Source organism: Megascapheus bottae, chromosome 7, assembly GCF_031878675.1.
Source record: "Megascapheus bottae isolate mThoBot1 chromosome 7, mThoBot2.hap1, whole genome shotgun sequence".
In the NCBI taxonomy this organism is placed as follows: domain Eukaryota; kingdom Metazoa; phylum Chordata; class Mammalia; order Rodentia; family Geomyidae; genus Megascapheus; species Megascapheus bottae.
This window is the reverse complement of record NC_143515.1, coordinates 70,359,899-70,377,261: the sequence shown is the minus strand read 5'-3', so window position 1 is coordinate 70,377,261 and position 17,363 is coordinate 70,359,899. Positions and strand designations below refer to the sequence as shown.

Here is a 17,363-nt window from a genome sequence, read left to right as displayed (position 1 = left end):
AAGGATAGAGAAATCAAAAACAGTGACATTAGAGAATAAACCAAAGGGCTAAAACGATGAAAAAAAAAAAAGAAAGAACGGCATCTAGTACAATAAAACAACTCAACTCTTGTTTTCATTTCTTGGAGTTCCTTTCAATAAGCATCATTTTACATGGTCATATGCACATAGCTATTAAGCTGTGATCCTCTGTAAGAATGGCCATTGTCAAGAAAACTAATAATAACAGATGCTGGCAGCAAGCTGACCAGAAGGGAACATTAGCTACTGCATTCATTCCTATGTGGCAATATAACCAATCTTAGAATCTCTCTATTTTCTATCTGAAGCCTTAGATTTTCATGTAGCCTTGCTGTGTTATCCAGAAACTCAAGATCAGCACTCAGATATGTCTGCATAGTGTGGTTTGAATAGTCTGAGTGCCTTTAGCATGTGTAGAACTGAACACTATAGTTTGGGGTAGCTGATGATGAAAATAAAGTAACCAATTGTGATAAGGAATAAAGTAAAAAACGTGGTTCTTCTACTTATTTACTGGTGAATCTGGTTCTACATACTATTTGATAGTGAAATATTATTGAATTTGAGTCTAACAATCTTACGTTAAGGTATTGTGCATGCTTGCATGCGTTCATACATCTGTGCATGTACGTGTGTGTGTGCTATTGCATGTTATTATTGATTTCTTTTTCCATTCAAGGGTGACACCCTATTCCTTGAGATATATTCTCACTTCCAGTATTTTGCTTGGAGATAAGGATGAAGCTAAGAGTATCTGGGATTTGTCTTCCTTGGGCTGCTGTCTATCTGAGATCCTCAGATCTCAACCACCAATGTAGCTAGTTATTCCACAGTAATAAGTGAATACTCATACATACACTGGTAATTCTCTAAGACCATATTAGTCAATGCCAATGCCATAGTTTTAATCCCTGTGTAAATGACTACAAATTATGCACTGACTTTGTCATATACGGCTTTCCCTAAGGAATATTCAAACAATATTTTATCCCTTAAAAATATGTCAATCTGTGATTTTTCTTTTTGCTGTGATCCTGCTTGAACGCAGGATCAAAGTACTCTTTTTGGGCTTTCTCAAGGCTAGAGCTCTACCACTTGAGCCACATCAACTTCTGTTTTTTGCTGTGTATTGTGGTAGTGAGGAATCTCAGATCCAGGGCTTCCTGAATACTAGGTAAACACTCTACCACTAGGTCACACTCCTGGCCCTCATTTATGATCTTATCAGCTCTGTTTGAGTCAACAAAGTAACTCATGCTTGCTTACTTAATTCTCATTTATTACAGCGTGAGCAACTAGTAGACTTAGAACTCCACTGAATTGCCTTTTGAATTGTTTTTACTCCGCTGCACATCTTCCTCATAAATAATATCCCCAAATCATTATTTATTCAGTGATTACATTCTCCAAGATATTATTCACTTGTATTCTCCCATGTAGCCTTCGACATAATGAAGTAAGGTTTGTTATCACCTGATTATCACCCTGATTTCAGGAGAGAAAAAAATGGAGTATTTTTCTAAGGTTACATAGCAAGTAAGTGGTAGGTAAGAATGGGATATTTTTTTATCAGATAAGCACTCAAATTTCAGTTTCCAAATGTTACCACACACTAGACTGCCTCTCCACCAGCTTCATTTTGCATCGCTATTTGCTGTGTTGCACACTGGAGGCACACACTTATAGGAGAGTCCAGAGGAAGGGCATATTGATTCCAGCTAAAGAGACCTAGACATGCTTTATGAAAGTAGTGATATTTGAGCTTTTCCTTAAGAGATTAAGTATCTAAAGAACAGATAGGCTTAGTCGCTGTTTAAATTTTCATAAGTTCTTCAAATAGAGGCTTTCTGGTACTCAGTTTCAGACTCTTCAAAGAATGTATAATAAAGACCAATCTAGTTGTCCCTTCTCCTCTCTATGAAGCTTACTGCTATTTTCTTGACTTGGATATAGAAATATAGGAAATGTAGAAGTCTAAGAACCTCTGCAATGATCGTGCATAAAAATATACCAATGCCATTTATATCAAATCAAAGACAAGTGGTACAAATTAAAAGCATATATCCATGTTGAAATTAACTCAGATACTTTTCATAATACATATAGCTTACATTTGCTACATTGGTCTGTGGAATATAAACTACACCTGCATATTAATCCAAAAGTGAGAAATACTCTACAAAGAGTTTCATTCCAGAAATGATATAAAGCAGAAATAAAACCTGACTGAATAGTCAAGTTATTTAAAGCTATATTTCCATATAGTTTTCAAACACATGTAAAACATTTTTTTCATGTAAAATAAATATAAGTCCTCCATCGTTTTAATTAGTGATCTTGGAGACACACCGCACCTGTTCCAATTCAACTGTAAAGATGAAAATCCTTCACCCTTTTCATTTGCTGACAAGTTAATAGACATTTCCAGCTCATGCTATCACACAGAGTTTTGCAGCTTCTTTTGACAGATGAATAATAGAGCTACACCAGAATATGGTGACAGTACACTGGAAAACCTCTGGGAGTGTTAGTTCCTGTCCAGTACACACATGTCTTCCCATTGTTCTGTTTGCTTTGGCCTGGATAGTTTTGTCTTTATTAACAGATTCATGAGGATCAAATTTAATCTATTAATTGAAATGGAACAACTAATTTTTTAGTATACTTACAAGTGGTATAAAGTGTCATTACAATCTAATTGGAGAATATAGCCATTACTCCCCAAAAGATGGCTTTTGAGCCAGTTACAGTGACTTCCAATTCACGATATGTTTTACCTATAGGCAACCAGCACCATGCACATTTTGTCTCAATTTTAATTAAGAAGATAATGAGTCTTCCATACATTTGCTGTTTTGCACATAGAGGCAAGGAATAGCTGAATGATAGTTATGGGTTCAGTGATACTGACATGATATGGAATGTCTTCCATGGATGTGTGTGTGTGTGTGTGTGTGTGTGTGTGTGTGTGTGTGTGTGTGTGAGAGAGAGAGAGAGAGAGAGAGAGAGAGAGAGAGAGAGAGAGTGAAAGCTTTATGTATCTCAGCACATATATAAATGCAAATGCAAGAAATCACTCGTGAAACAGAGGTTGAAAGGCATATTGTACTTTGATAGAAAAAACTGTCAGCAGAAATATTCAAATAGGTATAACAAGATGCATTTTGCAGGGAAAAGAACAAAAATACAATTACAGTGGATTCTCATTATTGGGGAATTCTCTATTTGCAATTTTTCTTCTCACGGAGATTTATTTGTAACTTCAAAACCAATAGTCATGGATTGCATGTATTTTTCCCAGGTTTCCACAGAGAAAGTAAAAAAAAGAAATATATATATATATATATATATATCCTTCTTGCTCACCTACCCTGTATCCTGCTGAGGCCTTAGGTGACTCCTGCTTTCTTGCTTCAGCTCTCAAGCAGAGATGACCAGAGGATGGAGACAATGAAGATGATGTGGCAAGAGATCTTGGCCTAGGGGACAAGATGGATAGGAATTAAATCCAATTCTGGTTTCTGCTAGCCACCGGCTTCAGGCAAGCCATATAAAACGTCTGAATTTTATTTAATCTTAAAACAATGAAAATAAAATCTACCAGGATGAGTTACGTTTATGATTAAAGGTTCTAATCTATAGGAGAAATGCATTTATCTCCCCTAGGCACAGGGCTTCAGTGTTCATTAGATCAGCGTTGCTGGGAATTGTATAGAATAGAACTACCATGGGTAAGTAGAATCCAGTGAACTGTTCTGCATGTATTGATTTTTAGGAGGAAGGGAGGAGGAAGATTTCTTCCTAGAAAGTTGAAAGTATCTGTGGATATTTTAGATCCCTTGAAAATGCAGCCGTTGTCCTCAAATTTCTTTACAACTTAGTATTTTGCTAATGTACATCAAAGTTGTCCCTAAAGTTCAAAAGTGAAATCCTTAGAAGCCTCCCACTTAGGAATGAACTTCCATAGCTGTAAAAACTAGAAACCTGATAGAAAGAACACATGGGTTTGTTATTCTCATATACAAGCAGATTAAGGTGTCAGTTTAGCTATTCAGGGTAGAATCAGTTATCCTCAGTTAATGTCCTTCATGGTTATTTTTTGTTTTGCACGTTTTCCCTCCTGGACACAGAGCAGCTTTAGTTTCAGACCTCATAGGAAGAGACATAGGGAATATGAGTAAGAAACTAGTCTATTAAATTTTCTTCTGGAATAAGAATCAGAAAAGATACTTTTATTTGGGAAAAAAATGACTCTCGGTTACCTTTCCGTGGATCCCAGACATATATATGAGATGATTATCTTAAACTGATTGGATTTGATGCATGCAAGGATTATCCTGGACTTATCCCAAACAGAACCAGATTTCATTATCTATGAGGAAGAAGGACGGTCAGAGGTCCAGAATCTAAGTGGGACTAAATATAGTTTCTGTGAACAAGCTTCTTGTGCCCCTTTGTTTCCCTGCCAAGCTCTCCTAGGGTGTGGCTCAGGTGCATGAATTGCTGTGGTCTTGAGTTCATGCCACAGAACGAATGCAAGACCAGTATTCTAAGAATAGGATTTTGCTGAGCCTTCATTCCATTACAGTTCAGGGAGTTTCTATTATGGCTATTCTGTCTAAGATTTTGTTCTCTGAAAAAAAAGTAATGTCTATTGCAAGGATACAAAGGTGAAGAAATATTTGTACAAGGCGAATAGCTTGTTAAAATAAGTAAAAGAGATATTTTCAAATAAAAATGTCACTCAGCCAGAGGATGAGAAGTTCAAAATTTTCATTTCCCCATGTGTATTTATAACTCTCAAGCCAAAGTAGGATATCAGGGCCATTCTGTGAAAAGGTTTTATATTACTCTGAAAAATTGCAATTTTCTAACCAGATTTAAAATATTCCAGAATTATGCTACGTTTCACATTAAAACAGTTACTATTTCATTAAAATACAATGTTTAATTAAAATAATGGTTTTATTTCAATACAAAGAATCAATTTCATTGGTAACTAATATTTTCTTGATGAAAAACATTTACAGTTATAAAACCAAAAATATATTCAAAAGCAAATACTAGATTTTAAAACTTAATATGCAGATCTTCACCAACCAAACAACGGACAAAGGCCTCATATCTAAAATATATCAACAACTCAAAAAATTGAATCACTCCAAATCTAATCTCCAAAGTAACAACCATCCCATTAAAAAGTGGGCCAAAGACTTAAAGAGAGTCTTCTCTGAAGAAGAAACAAAAATGGCCTCTAGACACATGAAGAAATGCTCAACATTTCTGGTCATAAAAGAAATGCAATCAAAACAACTCTAAGATTCCACCTCACTCCAGTTAGAATGGCCAGGATCAAGAAAACGAATAACAACAGATGCTGGAGGGGATGTGGCCAGGAGGGATCACTACTACACTGTTGGTGGGAGTGCAAACTCGTTCAACCACTATGGAAAGCAGTATGGCAGTGCCTCAAAAGGCTAAACATAGAGCTCCCCTATGACCCAGCAATTCCACTACTTGGCATTTACCCAACCATCCAGAAACTAGGGCATACTAAATCCACTAGCACAACAATGTTCATTGCAGCACTATTCACCATAGCAAAGATATGGAGCCAACCTAGATGTCCCTCAGTTGATGAGTGGATCAACAAGATGTGGTATTTGTACACAATGGAATTCTATGCTGCTGTCAGAAAAAACGACATTGCCCCATTTGTTAGGAAATGGAAAGACTTAGAAAAGATCATATTAAGTGAAGTAAGCCAGACTCAAAGGAACTTAGGCTCAATGGTTTCCCTCATTTGTCATAATCAGTAGAAACCGTGAGCTCTACTAGCAGAGATCTGCAATAGAGCAAAACCTTGATACATAAGGCCATACAGTATGAAGCTAATTGAAAAGACCTCCAGGATATTGAAACAAAAGCCATATAATGAATGATTGTTGTCCTTAATGTACTATGTTATCTCTCATTTCTTTTGCTGTCCTTTGGTTATCTCATATTGTTACAGTATCTCACTTTGTTATATGATATATTAGATTTATTTGTATTTGGTTATTTAAAATTGGATAGGGAAGGGGGGAAAACCAAGATGGGGGGTGGTGGAGGGGAGGGTAATGGGGACCAAGACATGTGAAAGGGTATCAGTATATCTGAATTAATGCACCTTCTGTCTGGCAAATATCATGTAACACTTTTATTAATTACAATAAAAAATATAAAAATAAATAAAACTTAATATGCAAATTATTAAATGCTAACATAACCTCATTCAAGTTTTCATAAAAATATTTATTTGTATGTCATATATAAAATATGCATGATATATTACATATAACAAAATATGTAATACACAATATATATGTGAATGCGTATATAGTATATCTTTGTTAGCCTGTGATTAAAACATATATATGAAGATACACATATATCAATATGATTTTTAAATCTTAATAAATCTCAGGATTTAAAGGATAAAAGAGAATTATTCCCAAAACATAAAGTGCTTATTATCTAATTAGCAGATAAATTCATTTGGCTTGAAACTAGTTTCGATTCTTACCACATTTTGGGATTGCTCTATTGCCCGAAGTGAAATATGCATTCATCCAGAGATATTTAAGAAAGCTTGCTGGCAATCATTAAAGTGGAAAGCTAAGAATTCCTATAGTCCCCCTTTAAATTCCTTCACATCCTCACAGTTAAATCCTGGTCTTAAAGAAATCCTTGTGAAAATAACATGGTAGACAGGAGACAGTGTCTTGGGTTCAGAGAACTATATTTTAAGCCTAGATCCACCACTAATTAGCTAACCTCTGTTAATTTTCTGAGTATTTTATGAACTATTAAAAAGGTCAGAGTTATGATATGTAAATAAAGCAGCAAATTATTGCACTGGATTCATAAAACTGTAACATATATCAGTTATATGTGCTATGTAGTTATATAAGTTACATCTGCTATATAAGAATAATTTTTAAAAATAAATAAATAAATAAATAAACAAAACAATACAACTGCCACTGTAGATGCAAGAATCTACATATAGAATTGCTTCCTGTTACATTTCCCCAAGTACTCAACAAAATAAAAAGATTAGAAGGCAAAAGATAGAAGGAGAGACATGGTGAAGGAGAGAGAGAAGATTGAGTGAACGAAGTTAGAGAGTATATAAACTGCAACCAGATTGACAGGATTAAATTATAATGTGGTCTAAAAAGTGGAATATTATATGATTGGAAATGTGTCAATGTTTTCTTATGTGCTAAGCAAAACTCTACCTTCAAAGTAAGTTTCAATATAAATCATTTATACCATAAGAATAAAAAAAGACTCAGTTACAGACTGATGCATAGAAATAGAAAGGTACAAAATTATGCATATCAAGCAATGGGACTGAACAGTAATGAAATCTTCAATAAAAAAGAGTCCAGGAATCAATACATTCACTATTGAATTCTATCAGAACATTAAGACGTGATGCAAATACTCAGAATTCCCATAAAATAGAAAGAAAAGGAAGAAAAAAAGTAGACAATTTCACTATGAAATGTATAGATTTCTCAATAAAATATTTGAAAACCAAACACAACAGCCTATCAAAATGATTATATACCCCATCAAAGTTAGTTTTATTTCAATGAAACAAGAATAGTTTCCTCTAAAGTTAAGAATGAGAGAAGGATGGTCACTCCATCTATTGTTGTTCAATATGTCATTTGAAATACTATCCAAAGCAATAAGGCAAGAGAAAGAAATAAGTGATTCAGTTGTGGATAACATTAAATTATCTTCCTTTGTTGATATGATTCTATAATGAAAAGACTCCTAACATTCCATCAAAAGTTCAAATCTGAACAGTTTCAGCAATGGAGCAGGTTATGAAATCAGTATAATTAAATCAATAGTTTATCTCCTATACAATAACAATGAATAGGTTGAGAAATAAATCAGGCAAAAAATTAGTTACAATTGCCACAAAATAGCAACAGCAACAACAATTACCCAGGTACAGACTTAAACAAAGAGGGGAAAGAGGTGAAAGACTTCAAAAAATATATACACTGTTGTAGAAGAGCATTCAAGATAGGAGAATATAAAATATCACCCATATTTATGAATTAGAGTTCTAGTGATAGAAATTGCTATTCTCCCCAAAGCAAATTCATAGATTTGATTCAATATCTGTCAAAGCCCTAACTTGTTCTCTGTAGAAATAGCAAAACTAAACTTTTAATGAATTCTCCTGGAAGCATAATGGATCCTAAATAGCTAGTATAATTCCAATTAAAACTAATAGTGCTAAAAATATCATTGAGGATCTTAAAGTTACACTGTAGAACTATAATAAAACAAAAACCATAGAACCAGTACAAAAAAGAGACATGAAGATCAATAGAACAGAATAGACAGAAACAAATTTACATGACTAGAGAATTTTTTTGTGGCAAAGGGAACAAAAACATTTAGTGGAGAAAAGTTTCTTCAACCAATGGTTCTGGGAAAACCAGTTACCAGTACACATAAAACTGACACTAAAATTTTACCTCTCACCCGAAAGTAAATCAACTCCAAATCTATCAACTATCATAATGTATGATCAAAATCTGATAATTATTTTTCAGAAAATAATTCAAATTTTATAGGAAATAAAAACAATTAACAAATTGAACTACATTAAAAAAATTAAAAATTCTCTGTATAAGAAAAGACATTATTATCAGAATCAAGAGTCAATCTACAGTATGGGAGAAAAGTAATCATTACCTATTCAATGTATAAAGGATTCATATTAAGCATACTGCACAGTGATAAAGTAAATACAAATCATCCAATTAATAAATGGACTAGTGGATTAGTTACATAAAGTACAATATCTGATAAAGATGAAGAAATGCTCAATATATTTTGCTGCAAAATTTGAGTTCAATGCTCTCTATATAATTAAAATTATAAATATATACATATATAATATATTTATATGTTATATATACATATATATTTCTCAAAACAACAAATGTGAAAAAGAGTATGGGAAAACATAGGCCTCATATACTATTGGTAGCCAAGTAAATATTGCAACTGGTAAGGAAATTAGTTTGTAGGCTTCTCAAAAATTTGAATAGACATCATCCTTATAATCTCAGCATAACACTTTTTAGCCCATACATGAAGGAGGTCAAATCAATATACAAAACAGATTCTTTCATGTCTATGTTTACTGCAGCATTATACACAATAGCCAAGTTATGGAATCAATGTACCCAACAACTAGTGAATGAAGAAAATGTACACATACATATACATATACATATACACATGCATATACATACACATATATATACAAATATACATACACACCACAGGAGTATTAGGCAATATCTTTTGACATTTTTGTAGTCACAACTAAATGGCTACTACTGTTGTGTAGTAGGTATGGACTAGAAATCTAGTTAAAATTAGCCAAATAAGCCCCATGTTACCAAATGAACATGAGGTCAACAATATTGAGAAACACTAAAGAATACTGAAGGTAAAACTCAGATAGTGATCATCTGGCAGGAAAACTCTCAGAACATGGAATCATGAATAATGAGATGAAAAAATTCTCTCCATTCAATTAGATGGCAAATAGAAATAAGAAAATTGCTAGAAAGAAAATGTTTATATAGTTGACATGAGATCTAAGCAATGTAAAATAGGCATGATGGAGGAAAAAAGTAATTTAAAACATGAAGTTTATAATGCCTGAAAAATTTACTTAAGTTAAAGATCAGTTTTGTGTACAGAAAAATGAAGATATTTTCCTCTTTGCAACAAAATGTGTTTAAAACTTTAGCTGTAAAATTAGGATGATTTTTAAATGGATGAAAATCAAGCTGATCTCAGAGTTCTCCTGTCCAAGGTAAAAATACCAAAATAAATAGCACACAGAGAAACAAACAAAAAGCCCTAGAGCAATGTCTATAGAAACTTAAGGAGAGGATCCAGCAAAATAAATATGTACCTAATAAGAATTATTCCTAGATACACAAGGAGAGAAAATATAAAGCGATATTTTCAACTAAAATTACTAATAATCATAGGCAACAAGAAAAACTGGAAAGTAATATCTTAATATCACAAACTCATTATATAACAATTTTTACCACTAATAACATGTGCATTTATAATTATTTGAACTTTGGTATTAAATTATAATTCAAATCCAAAGCCTATATAGATGCATATTTTACCCCTAATGTGAATACTTTTATGTACACAAAAACCTTAAAATAAAATAACAAAGACTAATGTGACTTGCTGAAATGTGGAGAGGGAGCAATCTTTTGCTCATAACAGTACATATTACCATCAGGATAATTTTTGCTAATCAAATTGTCACTGCCTACTGCATTTTAAAAACTTGTTATTCTTTCAAAATCACTAGTCCTTTTTTGTATAAATCCAGCAACATACTGTACATAGCAAGACAACAAAGAGACTGAACAAGTGATTTTTAAAGTCTAAATTGTAAAACTCTATATTAGAACTCAGTTGAAATTGGTAAAAATTATTTTTGTGAGCTGACCTAGGGTCTTGCATGGGTTACTAAGGAGCTGTACATTTTGAGCCAAGTGCCAAATTGTTTCAATATTAGAGAGTACCACATGGGAAAAATAATTACAACCATATGTGAAGATACATCTTCATTCATGGAGTATTTTTTTCTAATGAATTATATACAATGAAGCCTGTTTTTAATTCAGCATTAAGTTAATAGAAATACTCAACTCCTTAACTGACAAGCAGATTTTTAAAATGATGAATTCCTAAAAATTTTAAAAGCATTTACCAATGGCCAGGCTTGGTGCGACATTGGTGTAAGCCCAGCTACATATGAATTAGAGACTCAAATATTATGGTCCCTGTTGAGTTGAGATAACCAATACAGCTGAAAAAACAGAGGAAAAAACAAAACAAAACAAAACAAAATACTGGAAGTCTGATTGAATACAGAGCATTTGCATCTGACCTTGAGTTTATTCTGTGAAAAGAAAATATAAAATATTTTAAAATTCGGAATTTTATAAACAAAATATAGGTTATAGAGTACAGGATTATTCATGCAGAAAGACATACTCAGCATACTTTAAAAAAAACTAATTGTATACTTATTCAAAAATCAGCTGTGGCTCATGCCTAGCTAGTAATCCTAGCTATTCAGGAGGCTGAGATCTGAGGATCACAGTTCAAAGCCAGCCAAGACACTAAAATCTTTGAGACTCTTATCTCCAGTTAACCTCCAGAAAACAGGAAGTGGCACTGTGGTTCAAGGGGCGTAGTGTTAACCTTGAGTTGAAGAGCTCATGGACAGTGCCCAGGCCCAGAGATCAAGCCCCATGACTGACAAAAAAAAAAAATCACCTTTGTAGACCACAAGTTACAAATCATTTAAAACATTATAAATATCTAAAAATGATTGTATAAAACTCTCACTTCCAATATTACTGGGGCCCATTTCTAGAAAGTATTAATAAAAGTTTATAGAAGTTAATAAAACATCAGTTTTCATTATATTTAACTCTTAAATAAGAGAAGTGGAAAGTTTTTAGTTACAATTTAGCCATACCAAAAATTCTTTTAATTAGAATTTATAAAGTACCTCCAAAGCTATGCTCAGAGGCAAATGTACAGCTTTAAATGCTTTTATTATTCATTAACAAAAATGAACATCATTAATCGAGGCTTTTCTCTTTTAAAATGATGCAACAAGCCTTAGGGCTGCCTAAGATAAATATTAAAATGAATTTATTTGATATAGTCAAAATAGAGCATTTGAAAAATAAATTGAGGAGTTGATTCTGTGGAAGTAATGAAGAATATAATAAATTAATTAAATAAGCAAATCACTTACATTTTTTAATGAAGAGAAAAGTAAAGTCCTATATATGTATCATTAAATTGAAAGGTTATATTTCAGTCAATAGAATGGTGACTAAAATGTCATATTTTCTATGTAAAAACTGGTAATAAATGTGAAACCTCAATGAGAAGCTATATTAATGGGCATATTTACCTACTGAAGAGTAATTTAAAAAATCTCAGGGAAGAAAAATATAGAATACTTACTGAGAAAAATAAAAAATAATCACATATACCATTTCTGTTTGTTTCACTAAATATTTCTGTTAGATTGTAATATTTTTTGCCAGTCTTAGGTCTTGAACAAAGGGCCTGAGCTCTGTCCTTGGGCTTTCTCAAGGCTAGATCTCTACCACTTGAGCCATAACACCATTTCCAGCTTTTTTCTATGTATGTGGTACTGAGGAATAGAACCTGGGTCTTCATGCATGCTAGGCAAGCACTCTACCACTAGACCAAACTCCAGGCTAAGATTGTAATTATTTTTTTGCCAGTCTTGGGCTTGTTCTCAGGGCCTGAGCACTGTCCTTGGACTTTCTCAAGGCTAGAGCTCTACCACTTGAGCCTCAGCCACTTCTGGCTTTTTTCTATGTATGTGGTACTGAGGAATTGAACCCGGGTCTTTGTGAATGCTAGGCAAGCACTCTACCACTAGGCCAAACTCCTGGCCCTGTAATTTTTTTTTGAAGTCCAGAGTCTAGAGAATATTTCAAAAGCTAGAAAAAGATAGAAAACTAGTCAATTATTTTATCAACTTATACTGTCTTGAAGGAAAACCAAAATTAACATAACAAATGTAAGTCAATCAATTTCATCAAGATAGCTTCAGAAATTCCAAATAAACTATAAATATTATATCCATAGAAGAATTAATGACTTGGGGCCAGGAGTTTGTCCTAGTGGTAGAGTGCTTACAAATCATGCACAAAGACCCAGGTTCAATTCCTTGATACCACATACATAGAAATAACTGGAAGTGGAGCTGTAGCTCAAGTGGTAAAGCTCTAGCCTTGAGAAAGCCCAAGGACAGTGCTCAGGCTCTGAGCTTAAGGCCCAGGACTAGCCAAAAAAAAAAAAAGAATTAATGACTCTCAATTAGGATTATTTATAAATATTCTAGATGTATCATTTGTCACACCTATGTAGGATCATTATATTATTATTATAAAGAACGTTTCGATGACCTTAGAAACACTTTTCCAAAATAACACCGGAGTTTAATCTTACATACTACAAGATTTATACATAATAGAAAATATGGAAGGCTTTTTTAACCTACATGGCGATCTTATTTTTCATTGTTAATTTACCTGTTATTAATAGAGGTGATGTACAGAGAGATTTTGATTACATGACCCAGGTGATGAGTACATTTCCTTTGGTATAGTGTCTTTCCTTCTCTCACTCTCTCCTAGTTCTTCCCTTTCATCTCCACAAAGTTGTAGAATTTACTTTAATCAGTGCCCAATGAGCTCCACTGCTGCCCCTTTACACACTTTTTAACTTGAGTTCTGTACCCTCCTCCCACACTCCGAAGATATGCACAGGAATACACCATGCATAAGGTAAGAAGAGAGAATCATCAAAACAAAAAAAGAAAGAAAGAGAGAAAGAAAGAAAGAAAAAAGAATTATTTTTATGCATCTTGGAGTTCATTTCAGTATGTATATTATTTTATTTAAATATAAAGAGTATTTAGGCATCAACCATTTGTGATTCTCTCCTAATTGTATCCTCTTTTGGCCTCACTGCATGAGTATCTAAATTCCTGTATAATTTGTCTTATCCCAGTGCATTTTAGGTATAACTTATACATAATAGAGAGAACATTTATATGAGGATTTTAATAAAATATCTTCCTATCCCTATTACTGTCTTACATTGTTTTAAATCTTTGACTAAGATAAACAAATTTGAAACACATATTAAGAAATTAGTAATGGTAAGCGGAGCATGGTGGTTCACACCTGTAATCCTGTCTACTCAGGAGGCTGAGATCTGAGGATCAAGGTTCAAAGCCAGCCAAGGCACAAAAGGGCCTGAGACTCTTATCTCCAATTAACCTCTAGAGAATGAGAAGTGGGGCTTAGCTCAAGAGTAGGATGGTAGCCCTGAATTGAGGAGCTCCGGGACAGTGCCCAGGCTGAGTTCAAACCCCATGACCTCCAACCCCCGCCACACACAAAAGAAATTAGTAATGGTAATAAGATGTATCAATTTGTGGAATCATAAGATTGTGAACTGAGACAAGTGTCAACATATTATGAAGTTAATAAAAATATTTGTAATACATTAGCCTAAGCAATTAGAAGATGAAATAGAAAAATGAACTATGTATATACACCAAAATGAAGAATAATTTGTGATATGTGGAGATTAAGCCATAGGTAAAACTAGTGGACATACCACATGAGACATACTACGTTTCTTGATAAATATCCTATCTCATGAAGATATATGCCCACTAACATCAATATAGAGTATGAAAATAATCTTCATCACATTTCAGTTAGAGTGTTTTGATTTGTTTCTGGAAGGACAATGGGTATTTGATTTTTTAAAAACTTGGATAGATTTTTTACTATATTTCTTCTTTAATATATTTTATTCTAATTAATAGAAGGGTTACATTAGATTATATTCACCAGATAGAATGTGCATTGCTTCAAATACATTGATAGTTTTGTTTGAAGTAAAGATGATATTGAAGAATAATTAACAAATTCTTAAAAAATTACTCAGATTTCTGTAGACAAGTAATTATAAAGATTAAAAAAAACTAAACAACTAAACTCAGTGCAAAAATCAGAGAATATATTAATTATATATACTACTTAGCTTGAAACTGTAATACAGAATTTCCTGGAAAGTAACTATGATGAAGAAAAGAACACACACATATGAAAGTCAAATATTATCCAAAATATGTTGTTGAGAAAATGGTTAAGTATATTAGTTACCAATGATTTATATCTTCCTATACAAATTGTTAACATAGTGTCCACATGACTAAAGAGTTTCTAGAAACAAAAAACATAAAAATCTAGTAAAAATATTCATTGTACATATATGTACATGTGTTGTATTACGTGTACAAAGAGAGTCCAAGAATAAACCAGCCAAAAGTTATCTAAGATATTAAGGGCAGCAAAACATAAGTTGTAAAATAGATTTCTTATCCCAATTATATTGAAATGTAAAAGAAAGCAATATATTCTTTCACATGCATATATAATAATATTTATTAATAATAACATTTAGAAATAATATTTAAAAAGAAAATAATAAGATTCACTAAAAGTTAAGTTTGAATTTTTCTTTTACTTTTAGATTTCAAGATTTTTTCAGTGAGAAAAGTTATTTTCAATGGGATAAGTAAGTTAATTTAATTAAAAAAATGGAAAGCATCAAACCAAGATCATTATATTGAATATATAGTATCAAAGTTATAGCTAACAACAGAGATAAATAAATAGACCAAATGGCAAAACAACACAACATGGTGTTATACTTTGTTATATTTTCACCTTGTAAAGACTTTATAAGAAACAATTTTGAAGAACACCTCAGTACCGAAATGAACCAACACTGAACAAATTACGAAGGCCATAAAATGTTTTCCAAAGATCATGCTCACAAAGAATCAGTGGTGCACATTAAAGCAATATTGACTTTTGACTTATCACAATGAAATAGATTTTGAAGAGCATATTTTCATGTCACAGAGAATGAACTTTATGAACATTTTCTTGCACTTTTCTTAGGACAGTGAATTGTGACCCAAATATAGCCTAATTTTTAACAGTTACCAGAAACATTGATAGGAACTGATCCTTTTCTGTAACAGTTTGACTTGATATTATCTAAAGGATCATTAGATATAAAGAATGATAAGAGAATCTTTGTAAAACAAAATGTTTATGGAATTAAAATTTATTATTGTGAAACAAATGACAACTTTTACCCAAAGGAAAAAGGGATGCTTTGGTGTCCCGTGTGTGTGCGTGTGTGTGTGTTTTTTTTTGTTTTTTTTTTTGCCAGTCCTGGGCTTGAGCTCAGGGCCTGAGCACTGTCCTTGGACTTTCTCAAGGCTAGAGCTCTACCACTTGAGCCTCAGCACCATTTCTGGCTTTTTTCTAAGTAGGTGGTACAGAGGAATGGAACCCGGGTCTTCAGGCATGCTAGGCAAGTACTCTACCACTAGGCCAAACTCCCGCCCCCCCACCATGTGTTTTTAAGGAAGAAAAACTGCAAATTCTCAAGTTCCAATCCTGTCCCCATTTTGGTGAGAGATCAGATACCAACCCTCCCCCCTCACTTTGAATTCATGAAGTAAATATCTATTAACTGCAAGATGCTTGGAATTTAGCAGTAAAATCAATAAAAATTAAATAAGACAATCAAAGTTTCTGATGCCAAATGTCTCACAATTTCCTTTCTACTCTGTCTCTAAATCTATGAATGCCCCTCCTGTTTTAGGTTCTTTTAAATTCTCAGGTCAAGATGGATCTAAAGTAAGACTCATATAAGCAAACACATATGAAGGACCTACATTTAAACATAATTGGAAGGTTTTCTACAATGATTGACTCAATTTCTACCTTACATGTGCCTGGCCACTGTAACCTTATGCATTCCCACTTCCAATCAATCTCTCAACCTCATCTTTCTGTATATATCCAAATCCATCTGTGAACTACATGTCAGCATTCAAATTAGTGTTCATTTCTTGGTCATACAGGTCACCTTTCTTCAAATGTTCAGTGGCCATCTGGGTCATGGCAATTGGACTGGACAGTACAGACATGAAACCTAACGCCTTTCATGTGTTTTATTGTTTGAAGGTTTTTAACTACCACCCAGCGCTTCTTCCAAGATCATGACTCCTTCTCAGATAGAACTTCTCTCCTACAAACCACCGCCTTCTGCTCCATTTTCTGCTTCAGCTTATTTAATCTCTTACCAAACAATTTTGTTGTTGGTGGGCTTCCGCTGGCCCCCTTAAAAGTGATTCCCAGTGAGCCATAATAAATACCAGAATCTTAATGTAAAGCTGTTTTGTGAAATAGTTCTTTCACTCAAATAGGTCTCCTTTGTAGGTCACCTCACATCAGGGAAATGGAAACCCATGCTGTAGAAAAGGAGGCCTACCTCATGGCCTAGTGCTCATTTCCTGGTTTTGGGACCCAACCTGCCTGTCCCCTGGTTGGAAGGCGTGGCTGTGGTTTTGTGATGTAAAGTAAGGCTACCTCTGGGATTGGCCCAGAACACTTCCGCCCTCTCAGACAGCACCTGATTCCCCTTCTTACCTACCTCCCACCGCCCTGCCCACCTTTGTGCTGATAGGCTCTTGCATTCTATACTAACTGAATGTACTTCCTCAGTTAACTAGTTTCTGCCTGAGGGGTCTCCCTGATGCATCTGATTGTCCTCCG

At 33.6% G+C, this 17,363-nt stretch overlaps 1 long non-coding RNA gene across 2 annotated transcripts in view; it reads right to left on the bottom strand.

Annotated features, from left to right (window-relative positions):
• Window positions 1-17,141, bottom strand: part of LOC150061040 (uncharacterized) — a 33,062-nt gene extending 15,921 nt beyond the window's left edge. The window contains exons 1-2 of one of the 2 annotated variants that reach the window (XR_016536182.1): window positions 17,080-17,141; window positions 3,392-3,500 (exon numbers count right to left, since the gene is read on the bottom strand). This is a non-coding gene — a long non-coding RNA (uncharacterized LOC150061040). Of the gene's footprint in view, window positions 1-3,391; window positions 3,501-16,891; window positions 16,998-17,079 lie in introns of those variants that run through there. The other variant, XR_016536181.1, reaches the window with a different exon arrangement.
• Between the last annotated feature and the right edge of the window lie 222 nt (window positions 17,142-17,363).